The sequence below is a fragment of the Dasypus novemcinctus genome, chromosome 17, assembly GCF_030445035.2.
Source record: "Dasypus novemcinctus isolate mDasNov1 chromosome 17, mDasNov1.1.hap2, whole genome shotgun sequence".
Taxonomy (NCBI): domain Eukaryota; kingdom Metazoa; phylum Chordata; class Mammalia; order Cingulata; family Dasypodidae; genus Dasypus; species Dasypus novemcinctus.
In genome coordinates, this window is record NC_080689.1 from 2086456 (window position 1) to 2106204 (window position 19749).

A 19749-nucleotide genomic window follows, 5' to 3' on the forward strand; every position below is an offset into this window, starting at 1 on the left:
GGATGTGGAGAGACAGGAGCGCTTACTCACTGTTGGTGGGAATGAAGAATGCTACAGCCCCTGTAGAGGACTGTTGGGCAGTTCCTAAAGAAGATGAATATAGATTTTGCACGTGACCCTGCAATACCACTACTGGGTATATACCCAGAAGAACTGAGAGCAGTGACACAAACAGACAACTGCACACCTATGCTCAGAGTGGCATTATTCACAATTGCCAAAAGATGGAAACAACCCAGGAGCCCATCAACTAATGAACAGATAAACTGTGGTGTGTACACTGATGGTGTGTTACATAGCTGTAAGAAGAAATGAAGTCGGGAAGCGTATGACAGCATGGATGAACCTGGAGGACGTTATGTTGAGTGAAGCAGGCCAGGCACAAAAGGACAAATACGGTGTGCCTGAGCTACTATAAACCAAAAATACTGTGTAAACTCATGGAGTTAATAGCTAGAATACAGGTCACCAGAAAATAGAGTGAGGGTAGAGAATGGAAAGCTGAGGGCTAATCTACACAGAACTGGTAAAAAAAGTTGTCTGTAAATCTTTGAAAATGAGTAGAAATAGTGAGAGCACATCATAGTGTTCATCACTAGCAGGGCTAGTATATGGGTATGACAGTGGTTATAGGGGAAATTCTAATGACATGTAGATTATTAGAAGGAAAACTTTGTATCATGGGACTGTATAACACAGTAAAACCACATGTGAAATATGAGTATGGCTAATACTGCACATATAAGACTGCTTTTACAAAATATAAATACAAATGAACCAAAGAGATGCAGAAGAGCAGCTGTGTACAACAGGGGAAGCATCGAGAGATTGAGAGGTGATGAGTATATTTTGGGTTTTCTGTTGCATCTTAATACTATTATTGGAATAAGGAATATGTGCTAATAATGATTGAAGTGATGAATGCACAACTAAGTGGTTATACCAAATAGCACTGATTGTAAACTTTGGATGGATTTATGCTTTATTAATATGTATCAATAAAATTGATTCATTTAATATAAATAAGGTCTTCTCCAACTTAAAAAAATAAAAGCCTATTATGGGGGAGTGTGCGTAGCTCAGTGGTTGAAAGCCGCTTCCTATGTACGAGGTCCCAGGTCCAATCCCCTATACTGCCTAAAAAAAAAAAGCCTATTATGGGCAAGACACTGAAGAGGGCACAAAGAGACAGACACGGGACGTGGTTCCTGAGCTCAGAGCCAGGCAACATATTCCAAGAAATCGCTTCACTGCCCCCATGTGCGGTTTCCAGGAGTGTTAGCTGCCATGAGGGGTGACAGAAATCTCCACGGGGCGCTGGGGCCCCGCCCGGCCTCGAGGGTCTGGCAGGATTCAGAAGGTGCAGGGGAAGGGGGAGGTCTCCTGAGGGCCCGCCTGAGCAACTGCAGGGCTTGAGCCAGGCAGGAGTCTGGGCGGCGATGCCCTGAGGTGTCGTCACACCTGTGCCAAATGCTGCACAAGCTCCGCCTCCCCAGGTGAGCAGCAGCCCTGCAGGAAGCACGAGGAGTCCCGCTTCGTGGGTGGGGAGATGGAGGCAGGGAGCAGTCGCCTTTCCCACGGTCCCAGCGCCAGAAGCTGGCTACCTGGGGCTACCTGGGGCTACCTGGGGCGGGAGGTCTCGGTGCTACACCCTGGGAAGCGGGTCCTGGAGACAACTGGGAGATGCTGAAGGTGCATCAGCCAGGTGGGGACCTACTCACGGATGCTTCTGAAAGGTTCGCTTGGTTTTTCCATGAGAGGAGTTGGAGGAGACCAAGGCAAAGAAAGAAAGCTTCTCTCCAAAGAGCCACATTTTTGTCCAGAGATGGCTTTCACTGTTTACTGAGAAACAATCAACTGGGTAAGAGGGAACGGTAACTCTCCCAGCTTCATGGGAGGCTCAGCGAGTGCTCTAGAGGAGTCCCTAGGTCTTCTGGAATAGTCCGTGCTCCTGGTTATCTTTCCTCTCTCCTTGCTTTCCGCTGCCGGACACGCCCAGGACGTGGCGCAGGCCGTCAGCCAGCCACACGCGGAAGCAGCCATCCCTCCGCCCCCAAGGAAATGAATATTGCCCAGGATTCCAGGAAAGGCCCCGCTGTGGTGGGGCCCAGATGTGGTCCACCAAGACCTTAAAGCAATGTGCACTTAAAGTGAGTGGGAACATAGCCCAAGAAAACCGGAAGTGGGAAAAGCTACGTCCATGGACACAAGGACAAGTGGTGCAGCACCCTCTCTAAAAGCAAAACTTCAGAATCCACGGAGATGTCCACCAGGCCTGTTCCGGTTGGAGAGGACCACTATGAGCTAGTAAAAAGATTGAATTCGTCTATGAGCTATTTGGAAAAATCTCCAAGAAATAGTAAGTGAACAAAGCAAGGCAGAAGTCGCACTTCTGACATGAGAGGGTTAGCCCCCTAAACCACCCCTCCCACAGAAAACAACTAAAAACTCTGGACAAAGTACAAAACTCCACTACTGAGGGTTCTGGAGGTCAAGCAAGAGCAGAGGGCAGCGGGGGTCATAATTCGCAGTGGCCCCCCGCACAGCGTAATTCCCAGGGCTTTGGCCGGTTTGTCCCTGGGTTTGTCCGGGGAGCAGGCCAAGCTTGAGTGGTGTAGCACGGGCTGAAACTGCGAGGGAAAGGCACTTTATGCCTGGAGGAGCCAGGAAAAGGATCCAAGGCAAGGGTGGTGGGAGGGAGAGTCCCCAGAGGAAAGAGTGGCCCCAGCTTCCTTAATTCTGGGCACGAACTCTAGACAAAACCAGTGGCTCGGCTGATGGCTGGAGCAGCACGCCTGGGGCAAGCTCAAAGCAGCAAACTGAAAGCTGAAAGAACTAAACCTAGATTTGCACTCACAGAAGACTCAGAGCTCGAGCTTGAGTATGACTGACTTAACTGCTGCCAGACCAAGCCTTTTCCAGAAGAATATAACATAACTCAAAGGCTCCAAAACATAAAATTTACCATGTCCAGAACATAATCAGAAGTTACTCAGTTTGTGAACTACCAGGAAAATATGACCCATTCCCAAGAGAGAAAGATAATCAACAAATGCCTCCATAAGACGACCCAGATATTGGAATTATCAGGTAAGAGCTTTAAAGCAGGTATTATAGCCATTAGAGCAAGGAAAATATGCTTTAATGAATTAAATGTTGGGAAATCCCAGCAGAGAAGTACAAGATATAAGCAAGAAACAAAGGAACATTTTAGAACTGAAACATATGATATCTGAAATAGAAAAATTCACTGGACAGGTTTAATAGCCAAATGGAGGTGATAAAGTAAACAGTCGGTGAAACTGAAGATACATCACCATAAATTATCCAAAAGGGGAAAAAAAGATGGAAACAATGAACATGGAGGAAATATAAATAAATGAAGAGATACCATGTTCATGTATGAGAATACTCAATATTGTTAAGAAGTTGGTTCTTCTCAACTTGAGCTATAGATTCAAGGCATTTCCAATCAAAACCCTACCAAGCTGTTTTATAAATATTGACAAACTTATTCTGTTAGGGATTAAAGCATGTCCCCACAAGACATGTTCAACTCCTAACTGCCAGTTCCTGTGGGTATAGACTCATTTGTAAATAGGATCTTTGAAGGTCATGTGGAGATGAGACCAAATCGAATCAGGGTGGGCTGTAATCTAGTATGGTTGGTATACTTACAAGCAAAGGAAATTTAGATACAGATTAGAAGTCTCAGGATGAGAGGACACAGATGGCCAATGGGATGAGGACTGCCAACAAGCCACCACCAGCACATAGCAGATGTCAAGGAAAGATGACCTAGCCAACACCGTGATTTTGCATTTCAAGCCTCCAAAACCATGTGCCAACAAATTTGTAGCGTTTGTTATAGCAGCCCTGGCAAACTAAGACAGAGACTAAAATTTATTTGGAAAGACCAAGGACCGAGAATAACCAAATCAGGATTGAACAAGAAGAATAAGGCTGAAGGACCCACAGTCCACAGTTTCAAGACCGTAGTAATTAAGACAGCAAGATGGTGGAGAAGGAAGAGACACGAAGATCAGTGGAGCTGGAGAGACCAGACACAGAGCCACACAGATCGAGTCCACTCATCTTTGACAAAGGCACAAAGGAAACTCAGCCAAGGAAGATCAGTCCTTTTGACAACGATGCTAAAAGAACTGGACACACATATGGAAAAAAAATGAACCTAGACATAGACCTTATACCTTACACAAAAATTTTCTAACAGTTTTATGGTTTCACATGTACGTTTAAGCCTAGGACCCATATTAGAAGAAACATAGTAGAAAATCTACATGACTTTTTGGTTGTGATGAGTTTTTAGATATATCACAAAAAGCAAAATCCATGAAAGAAAAAACAGATAAGTTGGACTTTATTAAGAAGAAAAACTTATGTTCTGTGAAAGACCCTGTTAAGTGAATAAAAAGATAGGCCACAGACTTGGGGAAATAGTTTCAAAACACATATATGATAAAGGACTTGTGTTCAAAATATTTTTTTAAAAATCTCTTAAAATTCAACAATAAAACAAACAATCCAATTTAAAAATGGACAGAAATCTAAACAGACACATTACCAAAGAATATATATAGATGAAAAATGTGAACATAAAAAGGTGCTAGCCTCATTTGTCATTAGGGAAATTGAAATGAAAACAAGAACGAAATACCACTATTTTTGTTGTTATTAAAATCCAAAGAATGGACAGTACCAGTAACTAGCAAGGATCTAAAGCAACAGAAACTCTCTCACATATTGCTGGTAGGAATACAAAATGTAACAGCCACTTGGGAAGACAGTGTGGCAGTTTGTTACAAAGCTAAACATGGGCTTACCATGTGCTTCTAGGTATTTACCCCAATTATTTGAAAATTTATATCCACAACCCACACCTGAAATATAGCAGCTTAATTCATAACCATCAAAAACAGGTAGCTGGGAAGCAGACTTGGCCCAGTGGTTAGGGCGTCCGTCTACCACATGGGAGGTCCGCGGTTCAAGCCCCGGGCCTCCTTGACCCATGTGGAGCTGGCCCATGCGCAGTGCTGATGCGCGCAAGGAGTGCCCTGCCATGCAAGGGTGTCCCCGCGTAGGGGAGCCCCACGCACAAGGAGTGCGCCCCGTAAGGAGAGTCGCCCAGCGCAAAAGAAAGTGCAGCCTGCCCAAGAATGGCACCGCACACACAGACATGGAGAGCTGACACAAGATGACGCAACAAAAAGAAACACAGATTCCTGTGCCACTGACAACAACAGAAGCAGACAAATAAGAATACACAGCAAATAGACACAGAGAACAGACAACTGGGGCAGGCAGGGGAGAAATAAAAAATAATAAAAATAAATCTTTAAAAAAAAAAAACAGAAAGCTACCACAATGTCATTCAACATGTGAATGTATAAACCAACTATGATTACAGCTATATAATGTAATACTATTCAGAAATGGAAAGAAACAATCTATCAAGCCACGTAAAAACGAAGATAGTCTTAAATTCATATTGCTAAATGAAAGAAGACAATCTCAAAAGACTACATACAGTATGAGTCCATTTATATGACATTCTGTAACAGGAAAAACTATTGAAAAAGTAAACAAATGAGTGGTGTCCAGAGGTTTGAGGAGAAGGGGACGTTGAAGAGGCTGAAGCATAGGGGATTTTTTAGGGCAGTGAAACATTTCTGTATGATACCCTGATGGCACATATATGAAAGTATGCCCTTGTCAAAACCCAAAGTACTTTACAGCAGAGAGTAAGCTTTAATGTGTATTTTAAAAGTTAATCATTCAATAGGACGATCCCAAAATGGGATACAGACTGTGAGAATAAAGAATCCAACTATCCACAGTAGCTGCTGGGGGTAGGGAGTGGGAGGAAGAGATGTGATGCGGGGGCATTTTCAGGACTTGGAGTTGTCCTGGGTGATGCTGCAGGGACAGTTACTGGACATTGTGTATCCTCCCATGGCCCACTGGGTGGACTGGGGGAGAGTGTAAACTATAATGTGGACCATTGACCATGAGGTACAGCAGTGCTCAGAGATGTATTCACCAAGTGCAATGAATGTCCCATGATGATGGAGGAGGTTGTTACTATGGGGGGAGGAGTGAGGTGAGGGGGGTGGGGGGTAGATGGGGACTTCATATTTTTTGAATGTAACATTAAAAAAAGAAATTTTTTAAAAATTAAAAAATAAAATAGACAAAAACAGTAAAAAAAAAAAAAGGAATCCAACTATGCTTCAAATATGAAGTGGGGGTAAAGGTGCAGCACTAAGCAGCTTTGGAGCTAAGTGGAGATGTGACACTGGAGGCAAAGTGAACTGCATATAAGCGCGAACTCCAGATGACGCAGTTGTTTGTCACAGCGGCGCCAGTTAGCAATCCCGAAACTGCTAGGCTGGAATTAGTCAGTTACATAAACAGACGGTAGATGGTTGGAAACAGGTTTTGCAATGGCTTGCAGATGGTTACAGACAGGTGAGGAGAAGAGGCTGGAAACCCCAGTGGTAACGGGTTAGAGTTGAGACACGAGTGTGAGCGCAGGTTTAGCTCGGTAGCGACACCGATAGCCCCGCATTTACAGATTCGTGCGTACACACCAGCTCCTTATCCACACGCAGTTCCTTGCTTTATCAGCTGAGGTCTGGAAGCAGCACTGGTAGCAATGAGCACAGCCAGCGCCCACGTCTCGGTTTCTAAAACCCTTCTCTAATAAAGGGAACCAGGGCTTCGTGGAGAAAGGCTGGTTCTGGGGGTGGGGCAGGGAGTGCACAAGGTGGGCCTGGAGCACCTTGGAGTACCAGAAAATAAGAAAATGCTGACACAGACACACGCACATAAGCACGATGAATGTCAAAGAACACAAGAGCCAACTTAGAGCGCTCCAATGGCCAATATGGAAAGTAAAATCCATGAGTACCTACTGACAGAAATAAAATGGCTGGGTACATAAGTAAATGGGGAAGAGACAAATCTCCTCTGCAAAAGAATTCCAAATAATTTACACAGCTACTCCCCCTCAAGGAAGCGGGGCTTATCCCCCCAAAACTGTGACATACTTCCCAAGAGTTCAATATGGAAAGGGAGGAAAAGAGAGTCAGAGCAGAGATCCATGACGGACGCTGCCTCAGCCAGCTGATCCCGTCGACAGAACGTACCTCGATATTCCGTGATAAGCAGGGCTTACACCTGGAAAAGGAAGGCGAACAGAAACTGTGCGAAAGATTCACAAGCAGCCAATAAGCCCATGCAGCCTTAGGCACTAGCAAAATGCAAAACAAAAGAGTAAGATAACACCATACAATCACCAGCATGGCAAAAATTTAAAAAGACTGGCCATACCACGTGCTGCGAGGATGGAGAGGAACTAGAATTCTCACTCACTGCTTGTGGGAATGTAAAATGTACAACCACTTTGGGTAGCAGTTGGGAAGTTTCTTTAAAAATGAAACATTTCTCTTTCAGCCATGCCACACCTAGGTATTAACCCGAGAGAAATGAAAACCAGGACTTGTACGGATGGGCGCTGTACGGAGCTTCAGAGTCAGGACCTGGAAAAGCCCTGATTTCTATCAACAGATAAACGTATCAACAGAGCATGCGACACCCACACCTGGAAGACGACTCGGCAGTAAAAAGGGACAAACTACAAACTACCGACCCCACAACCGCAGGGGCCATCAAAGCCTCACGGCAGCCAAGCCTGCCCGATGCTCAAGTATGAGTCCACCTGGTAAAATTCCAGAAAGTGCAAACTAAGCTGTAGTGACATAAGTCAGATCTGTGATTGCCTGCTTCCTCGTGACCCCCAGCTCCCTCCCCGTGATGTCACCCCTGCCACCCTCCTGTGGCATCACCCCCAATTCTCCCTCCTGTAACGTCACCCCAGCCCCCTCCTGCCTGACTCCTCTGCAAACTCGCACCTCCCTCCCTAAGCCCGCTCCCCTTCAGTGCTCTCCAGAGAACCCCTGAAGCACGAGTCACCTCCCGTCCGCCCTTGCCCCCAGCCTCACCCACCCGCCTTGCCCACCCGTCCTCACCCACCTGCTTTGCCCACCTGCCCTCACCCACCTGCCCTCGCCCGCCTGCCTTGCCCCCGGCCTCACCCACCCGCCTCGCCCACCTGCCTCGCCCGCCCTTGCCCGCCCGCCTGCCTTGCCCACCCGCCCTCACCCGCCTGCCTTGCCCCCGGCCTCACCCACCCGCCTCGCCCACCTGCCTCGCCCACCCTTGCCCGCCCGCCTGCCTTGCCCACCCGCCCTCACCCGCCTGCCTTGCCCCCAGCCTCGCCCACCCGCCTCGCCCACCCGCCTCGCCCGCCCGCCCTCGCCCGCCTGCCCTCACCAGGAGAGCACCCAGGCCGCCCAGCCCCCCACGGGGCGCCGCTCCAAGCTCTTGGCTCGCCCGGGCGTTACCTCCGCCGGGCACTGAGGCAAGCCGCCCCTCGGGGCCTGGAGCCGGCACTTGGGAGAATTCCGCCTGCCCCTCACAGCCTGGCCACCACGCCCAGGGCGACGCAGCCACCTGCCGCCTCCACAGCGCGCTCCGCGCACGGAAGGCCACTCGGGTCTGGTGGTCAGTCACGCCCCACAAGGACACGCCCCCGGCCGCCCGAGGCTTCCCTTCGGCTCCCGGGCTCCCTGCTGGTAGGAGGAGACCCCAGAGCCAGGTGACGCGAAGCTGGGACAAGGGGCCAGGTGCCAGGAGGGCGCGCACCGCCCACGTCCCCAGCGCCGAATGCCAGCGCACCCTATCCCAGCGCAGAAGCTGGAACCCGTCTTCAGGACACTAATTAGACCGAGGACTGAGACCTGCAGGTCCCTGTGAAGGCCAGCTCACTCCACGCCGTCACCTGACCAAACTGGATGAGGAAAGCCCGGCCCGGACTCCCCCAGAGCGGACGCCCATTGCCCGGCCTTGAGAACGACGTCCAGCTCGAGGCTGGGGCATGCCATCGGCCCCGGACACAGCGGGAGAGAGTCCCTGGAAGGGCCCGGCCAGCTTGGCCCAGAGGCCGGAGGGAACACCGCGCAGAGGCGCCAGCCTTCAGGGACCCCCAGCCCTGGCCCGCCCGCCCCTTCTCAGGACAGCTCGAGATAAAGGGTCTTTGACAGAAGGAGCCCAGCGGGCACCCCCAAACCACCCAAGGACACAGTGGGCACCCCCCACCACCAGGGGGCACAGTGGGTATCCCCAAACACGCAGGGGCACAGCGGGCACCCCCCAACCACCCGGGGAGCACAGCGGGCACCCCCAAACCACCCAGAGGCACAGTGGGTACCCCCAAATCACCAGGGGGGCACAGCAGGCACCCCCAACACGTGGGGGGCACAGTGGGCACCCCCCACCACCAGGGGGTACAGTGGGTATCCCCAAACACGCAGGGGCACAGCAGGCACCCCCCAACCACCTGGGGAGCACAGCGGGCACCCCCAGCCACCCAGGGACACAGTGGGTACCCCCCAACCACCTGGGGAGCACAGCGGGCACCCCCAACACGTGGGGGGCACAACGGGTACCCCCCAACCACCCGGGGGGCACAGCGGGCACAGCCCCACACCGGCACGCAGGTAGCTGCACCCCAGCAAGCCGCACGCCCCCATGGAGCCCGTCCGCCCCCGTGCAGAAGGGACAGTGGTGGGACTCTGCGCACCTGTAGTGGCCACGCCGGCCACCGCAAAAGGGATGGCTCCCCTCCGCCACCTGGTGAGGCCACACAGTGCCAGGGAGGTGGGGTCCCCGCTCAGCTCGGCTCAGGCCTGCGCTCTGCCGTCCCTGTCCTCCAGGAGCTGGCAGCCCGGCTCAAGGGGCCTGTGGAGAAGCGGAGGGACACAGGCGCTGGTGGCTGAGCAGGCTCGCGGGGCCCCCCACGCCCCAGGAGCCGGGGCAAGGCCCGTGCGGGCAGCAGGAGCTGGAGGGGCCTGCGTGCCTGCCGGGCCTCGGGGCCCACATCATGCGTGTCCACAGCTCACAAGCACAGGTCCAGCCGCACAACAAGAGACCAAGACGTTTTCCCTCTGGCTAAGGATTCAGCTCAGCCACCAGGGCCAGGCCTGGCCGCCGACACCTAGGAGGGGAGGCCCCACCTGGCCGCAGCGCCACCACAACCAGGCAGGCGTGTGGGCAGCCACCGCGGGCGCCCTCCTCACCGCCGGGCAGCGCAGGCCACCAGCGCCCGAGCCTGACCTCACCTCCTGGTTGTTGGCGGCCAGGCCCGGCTCTGTGGCCGCTCTGCCCACACATCCGCGCCCTCCTTGGTGCAGGGCCTGGGCAGGCTGCCCTCTGCTGTGCAGGGCCGGGCCTCGGCCGCAGGGCACCCAGCCCCCAGCCCGCCCGGCGTCCCCGCACCCCACAGCCCCAGCCTGTCCCCGCCCCCACCCCGTGCTCCCCCTCATCGCCATCTGGCCCGGCCCCCACCCCAGGCACCCCCTCATCACCATCTGGCCCGGCCCCCACCCCATACACCCCCTCATCACCATCTGGCCTGGCCCCCACCCCGTGCACCCCCTCATCACCATCTGGCCTGGCCCCCACCCGGGCACCCCCCTCGTCACCACCCTTCCTCCTCCTGGGGTGCAGCCTGCGGAAGCCGAAACCGGCCCAGGCTTCAGCAGCCCGTCTGGAAGCTCGCGGCCCGTGCGCCCTCCCTGCGTGGCGCCAGCGCACCCCACCGGGCTCTCGAGTGAGCCACAGCAGCTCCGCCCCAGTGGACCCACAGGCACGCAGGGCTCCAGGCCTCTGGGCCCTCCTATGTGCCCCCTCCGCCTGTGTTGTCCGCCCCCCTTTTTTTGCCAACCAAGCTCTACTCGTTCTTCAAGTTCAGCGAAGATCTTCGGGGTTCATCTCTGGACGGCTCCAGCCGACCTTGGGCCCCTCTGCGAGCGGCCTGTGACCACAGAGCAAGCACGTCACGCTGACGGCACGGCCGGCTCCAGGCCCCCTGCCCCTCAACCCTTCCCAGTCCCCTCCCTGACCCCGAGACCCCCAAGGAAAAAGACAAAACCCCAACAATCTCCAGTCGGTATCTGGAGAGAATTACAGAAACAAGGCATCTAGAAAACAAAAATATTGTTACAGAAAAGGAATAGACATGAGGAAAAAAGCTCTTGAAAAAGTAAAAATAATTGTACAAACGAAAATATGTAATCAGGAAAACGTTCAGAACATAGAGCAAATCCTGTTGGGAGATTAGAGCGGAAAAATAAGAGAGAAGCACTCAAGCCGCAAAGTCCAGCCACCAAAGAACGAGGAATTCTGAGAGAGCAAAGAAAACTGGGAGAATGAGCTGCTAAGACAGCCGGGGAAATGCCCAGAACGAAAGCGGGAGAGCCTACGAGTGCCGAGATGAGCGCAGCGCGCACCCAGGCCCTTCACGGCGAAGCTCCCGCACGCGGGAGGCCACGGCCCCGGGAGGAAGCACCCTCTCCTAAAGGGGAACGCAGACTTCCTATCTGAGGCCCCGATGCTGGAAGACAAGGGGGCAACATCTTCAAAGTGTGGGAGAAAATGATCTTCAACTAAGTCTAGCTAAACTATTAATCAAAGGTGGAAGCAAAGCATAAACCCTCCAGTCATCCGAAGAACCAAACTCTTACCTCCGTGCACCCTCCCAGAGGAAAGCCTCGAGGCTGCCCCACAGCCAGCCAAGAAGAGGGCAGTGGGGGACGAAAGGGAAAACGGAACTGTCCCAGACCTCTAGTGAAAAGGAAAACGCCTAGGAGACGACATTTGTACATCAGGCTTAGAAAAAATAAATGAAAGCTGAAATAACTCCTCAGTGGGCCCCGCAAGACCCTCAAAGTGGGGGCGGGAAGGGCTCCACGCCACAAACAAAGCGGGCAGGGGGCCGGGAGACGCTGCTGATGTGATGGTGGAAGTGTGCTCTCCCAGCGGAAAAAAAGGAAGGAAAGAAAGGAGAAACGAAGAACTTTACAAACAGGGTGACCTAAACATCAAGAAACAAAACTGTGATATGGTTTTGAGCAATCCAGGGAGGGCAGTGGCGGAGGCCAGCCCTGGACAGACAACAGGCCACAGTCCTCGTGCACCAGTAAGCGGCCCGCTACCCGGCATGGACAGGCCACGAGACGGGGAGGCGAGACGCCGCAGCGGCCGCTTGGGAGTGCCCGTGGGTGCCCGGTCACCCGTGGGATAATTGAAACTAGCAACGCAAAAATCACACGTCGAGGGCGTACGGCAGTGGGCTGGGGCGGCTGGAGGGGAGCCGGGGGCCCCCCACCTCAAAGCGGGGTGCTGCTGCTGACCAGAGCGGCTGAACCAAGACAGGCCAACGTCAGCGCTCCCTTCTGGAAAGGCGCGATCCAGGGAGCTCGATAAGGACGCGCGGAGGGCGCTGCTCTCCCCACTCTCCTCTGCTGCTTTCACCCGGGTGTCTTATTCCAGTGAAACTTTTCAAGTTCAAATATAATGCCCTTACGTCATCTTCTCATCTAAAGTAATTACTGGTTACAACACACACATATTCCACCAACATTATTTTGCTACTCCTCTAAAGCGAAGCGCTTGGTAAGATCAATTTAAAGGGCCCAGTTCATTTTTAAAATTTGTCTGAAAAAGCCAAAGTAGATACAGTCCTAGGTGCTGGTTCTCCTGAAGGCTACAGAGACCCACAGGGTATATGGTCATGGCAGGTGGATTTGGCGTTCTGTGCCATGGCAGAGGGCCCAACTTTGGAATTTGTGCTCCTGAGTGTGACGGAGCAGGACTCACATGTGACTTTTCTACACATGCCTCTTCTGTCACTTTTACTGAACCTGTGGTTGGTGCTAGGGATGGTCCATACTCAGGAGACTTGAATCTCTGGACGGCCCATGTGCCAGCTGGGCCCTGAGCCTCAGCAGAGTGGCGACTCCTACTCTCTGGTTCGTTAGTGTTACCCAGGTCAGCTAACAGGGAGGTGAAGATGGTCAACCACCACACCAGGAAATCAAGAGAGCCTACAACTGCAAGCAGGAGAATCGCATCCATCATCCACATGGGATCTAAGCCCCCTCTTGATCTAGAGGTGAAGGGGACATCACCATCCCAGGGTCCACAGGATGGAGGAATAAAATATGGACTAGAGTGGACTTACTGATATTCTACTATAAAACTATTGTGACCAGTAATAGAAGAAATTTTAGCCTTGAGGTGGAGAAAGTGGCCACAGTAGTTGCTGAGGGCAGGGAGAGGGTAGAAGAGATGTGATGTGGGGGCATTTTTGGGGTTTTGAGTTGTCCTAAATGATATTGCAGGGCCAGATGCTGGACTTTTATATCCTGCCATAACCCACTGAATGGACTGGGGGAGAGTGAGAACTACAGGGTAAACTATTATCCACGTGGTGCAGCGGTGCCCCAAAATGTGTTCGCTGAGTGCGATGAGTGTGCCACGATGATGAGGGGGATTGTTGGTGTGGGAGGAGTGGGGTGGGGGGTGGGGGGTATACAGGAACCTCTTATATTTTTTAATGTAACTTTTTTTTGTGATGTATATATCTTCAAAGAAATACAATTTACAAAAATGATGTGGTGGGGGGTGGGGAGTGGGTTATATAGGAACTTCTTATGTTTTTTGTTTTTTTATGTTTTTTAATGTAACATTCCTTGTAATCTATTCACTTTAATTTTAAAAATAAGAATAAAAAAATAAAATTTATCTGAGCAAGTGTGGCTGCTTTTGGCTTCTTAGGTTGCCCTGCAGCGGGCAGACGCTCAATTCATTCCCCTGCGTGAGCTCGAGGTTGCACACACTCAATAAATGTCACTGCAAAGGCCCTTTTCCCCATAAAAGGACATTGAGACGCAGAGGCCGAAGCCCCCGCTCTCCGCTCTCCTCCCTGCATCAGGCAGCACCGGCCGAGCCACGGCAGGACGGACGCCTAGACCCCGGCCCAGCCGGCCAAAGCCGGTTTTGGGGGTGTCCCCACACTTGCAGGGGGACACTGAGTGAGCCCCTCCGGCTTTGTCCATTAGCCAAAGCAAACACAATGGCCGGGAGGCCACTGAGCCCGAGCCGCAGGCCAGGCGACACGCTGGATGGTGACAAAAGTCGGCCTGGGCTGGCCGGTGGGGCGACGGCCGCGGTGGGGCCCGGGACCCCACCAAGTTGTTACCCCTTTCTACCCTCGGTTTTCCCACCTGGAAAACGGGGATCCTGGCGGTCCCACATCCCAGGCGGCGAGGAGGAGCAAGAGCTGCACGGCAGGTGCTCAGGCCGGGCGCTCAGGGCCCTTGGCCAGGCCGGCGCCGCTCCCTGCCCCCCTGCTGGAGGGGACTCGGGCAGGGGTGCGCAAAAGGGAGGGCGACTGGGAAAAGCTCCGCGCCACGGAGGGCCACGTTTCAGGCGGGAAAGCTCTGGGGGCACCGGCCGTGCCGGGAGGTGGGCAGGGGCTCCCACCGGAGGAAGGGGCCGGGCTGCTGGGTCCCAGCAGGACCCAGGCCCAGAGCAACATCGTCCTCCTGGGGACAGCGTCGCCGCCCGCGGCCCACAGTCGGAGGGGCCGGGACCCCCGAGGCCAGCGCAGCCCCGAGGTGCGTTCCTGGGCCCGTTGAACGGGGAGGGGGTGAGGACATGTCCCCCCTCCCGGCATCCCGGGCGCTCAGCCCCCGGAAGGCGCACCCAGCGCCCCACAGGCCTCTCTGGAAACGCTTCTCTGAACCACGGTCCGACTCTGACCTGAGCACCCCCAGCCCGGACCCCTGCTCCAGACCGCTGCCCCAGGCGCCCCACCTTCACCCTCCTGCCCTGTGACCCCCGGAGGCCGCAGGGTCGTAGCTCAGCTACCTAGACACCCCTGCACCCCAGGTGCCCCCGCCCGTCTCCTTCAGGGGCGCCCCCAACGCGCCCCCACCTGGGCGAACGGCCCCCTCCGGTTGTGAGCCCCCCCAGCTCTGGTCCCGGGAGGAAAAGTCAGCTAAACGTAAGGGCTCCGACTTCAGTTGTTAGGAAGGTAAATCACCGCCATGGACACGCCGCCAAAGCGGAGAGTCCTTTTCACACCCACCCAGGGGCAGCAAACGTTTTTAAGACAATTTGTGCATCAAATGGCCTGAAGAGCCAGCAAAATCCTCCTCCCACTGTTGTCTGGGGCCAGTTACTCAGCCCGCCCTCCCCCTGCTGACCGTCTAAAGGTCACCACCCGTCCGCAGTGAGAAGGGCAGTGAGCTGGGGTGTTCCCAAGTCAAAAAGGGAGAGGAAAGTCACTGCGGCGCGCGGGTGTCTGCCGCCCTCTGGTGGTCACCACAGGAAGTCCCCCCCAGGAAACGAAACCTGAAAGCGCAGTCCAGAGGCAGCCCCGGACGTCCAGCTGTGCCCGCCGGGATGTCCACCCGCACCCTCACCCACCGGGCACCCCAGCACATGCCCCCCCAAATGTCCACCCGCACCCCCCAGGACGTCCAGCCGCGCCCCCCGGGACATCCAGCCGTGCCCCCAGGACGTCCAGCGGTGCCCTCGCCACCGGGCTCCCCAGCACATGCCCCCCCTTGGGACATCCGCCCCCACCCCCAGGACGTCCGCCCACGCCCCCCGGGACGTCCAGCCACCCCCCCCCCGGGACGTCCACCCATGCCTCCCAGGGACATCCACCCGCGCCCCCGCCACAGGAGGCCCAGCACCGAGCAGCCCCGGGTAGAACGAGGCGCGCGGGGCGAGCGCAGAGGAGGCGTCCTGAGACAAACCCGGGGACTCGCACACGCCCTCGCTGTCACCTCCGGGGCGTGGCTCGAGCGCGGCCGGCTGGGGACCGCGGCGTCCCGGGAGTGTCGGCAGAGCAGGGACGGGGCTCGCTGCCCGCTGGATGAATCACACACCTGCGCGCCGTCACGCCTGGCGAGAGCCCCCCCAAGCACATTTCACCCGTGGTGAGCAGCAGGGACCCCCGTGTGCAGCGTCAGTGGGTGTGATCCCACCCGGCCGTCACTCAGCAGCCACTCCACGCAGCCCCATGAGACGCGCCCTGTCCAGGCCGTGACGCTGGACAGCACCAGGGCCTGGAGGGTGCTGTGGCCTCAGGCCTCTCCTCCACTCTCCTGCGTGGACGGTCTAAAACAGGAACCCATCAGGCAGGTGACTGCTACTGTCTAGAACAGTCCATGGCTCCCACCACCCACTAAGTCTTACATGAAACGTTCACCCTGTGTTCAGAGTTCCCTGTAGGGGTATGAGTGAGTGGACCAGTGGATGGACGGGGGAAGCAAGGAAGGAAGGGGGGAGAGAGGGGAAAGATGGAGGAGGAGGAGGGAGGAGGGGGAGGAGGAGGGAGGGAGGGAGTGGGAAGGGAAAGGGGGAAGAGAGAGGAGGGAGAGGGAGGAGGGAGGGGGAAGAGGAGGAGAGGGAGGGGGGAGAGGGGAAGAGAGGGAGGAGGGAGGGGGAGAGGGGAGGGACGGAGGAGGGAGGAGGGAAGGGAAGAAGGAAGAGGGGGAAGGGGAGGAGGGGGACGGAGGGGGGAAGAGGGAGAGAAAGGGGAGGACTTCCACGGCGTTTACCGTCCTCTGAGACTGAATACAAAGACCCCATCCCTACCCTCTTAATATTCTGTTAGGAATAGTGAAAACAGAAGAGATTTAAAGGACGAGGAGAGCGTGCAGTGATTCCAGAAGACAAGGGGTGACACCTGGTGGTGGCCCCGGAGATTGAGATGAGCTAAGGGAACCGCGCAAGCTTCACCTCGGGGGCAAGGGCCGCGGCATCTGGTCTGCGGTACCAGGACAGGGGACACCACTCTGCGCCCGCTGGCACGGGGGGCACGGCAGGGCCAGGGGGCTTTCGCCCGGGATGATGCCAGGCCAAGGGAGCCCCAAGCTAGGCTGGACGGCAGCACCCACCGCCCTGCTCTGCGTTCACCCAGCTGTGCAGACCTGGGGTCCCTGGCCCCCACGCCAGCCACCCCTGGCCAGGAGAGCCCAGAGCCTGCCAGGCAGGGGCATCCGTGGGGCAGAGAGCCTGCAAGGTCGCTGAGGGCACGAGCCCCGAGCCCTGTTAAGGGGGGAGACCCCCCGAGGACGTACAGACCCCACTTCCTCACACCCCAGCCCGTCCCCCCCTACAGACTGAACTGTGTCCCAACAGAGACATGTTCATGCCCAGACCCCGGTCCTGGGTTGCGACCCCCTTAGACGTAGGGTCTCTGAAGCTACGATGAGGCCCACTGGGCATCATCAACACGAGGATCGACACGAGGATCAACACGAGGATCGACACGAGGATCGACACGGTGATCGACATGGTGATCCACATGGTGATCCACACGGTGATCCACACGGTGATCCACATGGTGATCGACACGATGGCCAACACGGTGATTGACACGAGGATCGACACGGTGATCGACACGAGGATCGACACGAGGATCGACATGGTGATCCACATGGTGATCGACATGAGGATCAACACGGTGATCGACACGGTGATTGACACGAGGATCGACACGGTGATTGACACGGTGATTGACACGAGGATCGACACGGTGATCGACATGAGGATCAACACGAGGATCGACACGGTGATCCACATGGTGATCGACATGAGGATCGACACAGTGATCGACATGGCCTCCTCAACACGACCAGTCCCTGATCCAAGATGGCGCCCGCGACACTCAGCAGGTGCGGCTCTCACGAGTAGGGGAGAAGGTGTGGACGTCATCGACAGCCGCTCTGGGGACCTGCGGTCCAAGACAGTGCCGCACGCAGTGTCCAGGAGGGACTGGGGACGGAGAGACAGAGAAGACAGAGGGAAAACCGTGAGCCAGTGCCCTCGCCTGGGACGCCGCCCGCACCCACCCCAGGCGAGCGGCCTCGGGAGGCCTGCGGCGGAGCGGCCAGCGGGGAGGGGAGAGGACGGACTCCTGCCTGCCAAGAGGGAGGATGCGGCCAGGGCTGCATGTGGCTTCTCTCCAGCGACTTTAGCCCCAAAACTCTGTTCTGACATGTGGGTTCCGAAGATCCAGCCAGCGCAAACGGGAGGGGTCACCCCCTGGAAAGGGCTTCCGCGGAGCGCCACCTGCTGGCCAGCCAGGAGCGTGCAGGCGGGCGAGCGTGCCTCTCCCGTCTCTCTCCCAGGCCCCGCTGATGGGTCTCCGCCCCGTTAGTGGGCCCTGCCCCTGTTCTGGTAACTTAACCAGGGCAACCTTAAAGCTTCAGAAAAAACTAAACCAAAAGTCAAAGAGCAGCTGTGAAATAGAACCACCAGGCAAGGAAGGAAATTCACCAACAGGAAAATCACCAACACAATCAGATGCCTAGATGTCAACAAAAGATAACAAGACACAATAATGAACAGGAAGAGATGGCCCAGCGAAAGGAACAAACCAAGAATCCAGATGAGACACAGGATTTAAGACAACTAATCCATGATGTTCACACAAACCTCCTTAATCAATTTAGGAAGATGAAGGAAAATATGACTAAAGAGATAAAGGATATTAAGAGGACACTGACTAAGCATAAAGAGCAACTTGAAAGGTTGCAGAAAAAAAGTAACAGAGCTTATGGGAATGAAAGACAATGGGGAAACGGACTTGGCCCAGCGGTGAGGGCATCCGTCTACCACATGGGAGGTCTGCGGTTCAAACCCCGGGCCTCCTTGACCCGTGTGGAGCTGGACCATGTGCAGTGCTGATGCGCACAAGGAGTGCCCTGCCATGCAGGGGTGTCCCCCACATAGGGGAGCCCCACGCGCAAGGAGTGCACCCGTAAGGAGAGCCGCCCAGAGTGAAAGAAAGTGCAGCCTGCCCAGGAATGGCACCGCCCACATTTCCTGTGCCGCTGACGACAACAGAAGTGGACAAAAAAACAAGATGCAGCAAATAGACACAGAGAACAGACAACTGGGGGAAGGAGGGGGAATTAAATAAATAAATAAATCTTTAAAAAAAAAAAGACAATGGATGAGACTAAAAATACAACAAGGCACATAACAGCAGATTTGAAATGCTAGAAGAATGAGTAAGTGAAATCAAAGACAGAATATTTTGAATTTGAAAAGACAGAACAGACTGAAAAAAGAATACAGAAAACTGAACATGGTCTCAAGGAACAGAATAAGATGAAACACACAAACGTGCATGTTATAAGTGTCCCAGAAGGAGAAGAGAATGGAAAGTAGGGGAAAAAGACTATCTGAGGAAATAATGACCCAAAATTTTCCAACCCATTTGAAAGACATGAATATCAATATCCAAGAAGGACAATGTATCCCAAACAGAGTAAATCTGAATAGACCTACTTAGAGACAACTACTACTCAGAATGTCAAAGGCTAAAGATAAAGAGAGGATTCTGAGTGCAGCAAGAGAAAAGCAAAGCATCTCATACAAGGAACCCTCAATAAGGCTAAGTGCTGATTCTCATCAGAAATACGGAGGTGAGAAGAAAGTGGTGTGATATATTAAAAGTTATGATACTGTGGCAGTTTGATATGGTTATGAATTCCAGAAATAGATATTGGATTATGTTTGTCATCTGGTCTATACCTGGGCATGATTGAGTTATGATTAGGGCTTTGATTGGAATATGTCATTAGGGCATTGAGTCCCCACCCTTGGTGGGTCGGGTCTCACAGATAAAAACATGGCAAAGGACAGAGTTTGGAGTTTCTGATGTTGGAGTTTGTTGCTGAAGTCTTAAGCTGGAGCCCCAGGAAGTCAGCACACAGAGGAACGAGAAGTGAGCCCCGGGAAGAGAGGAACCCTGAACCAGGGGAAGAACACAGAGGAATAGAGACGGCTCCTTAGGCA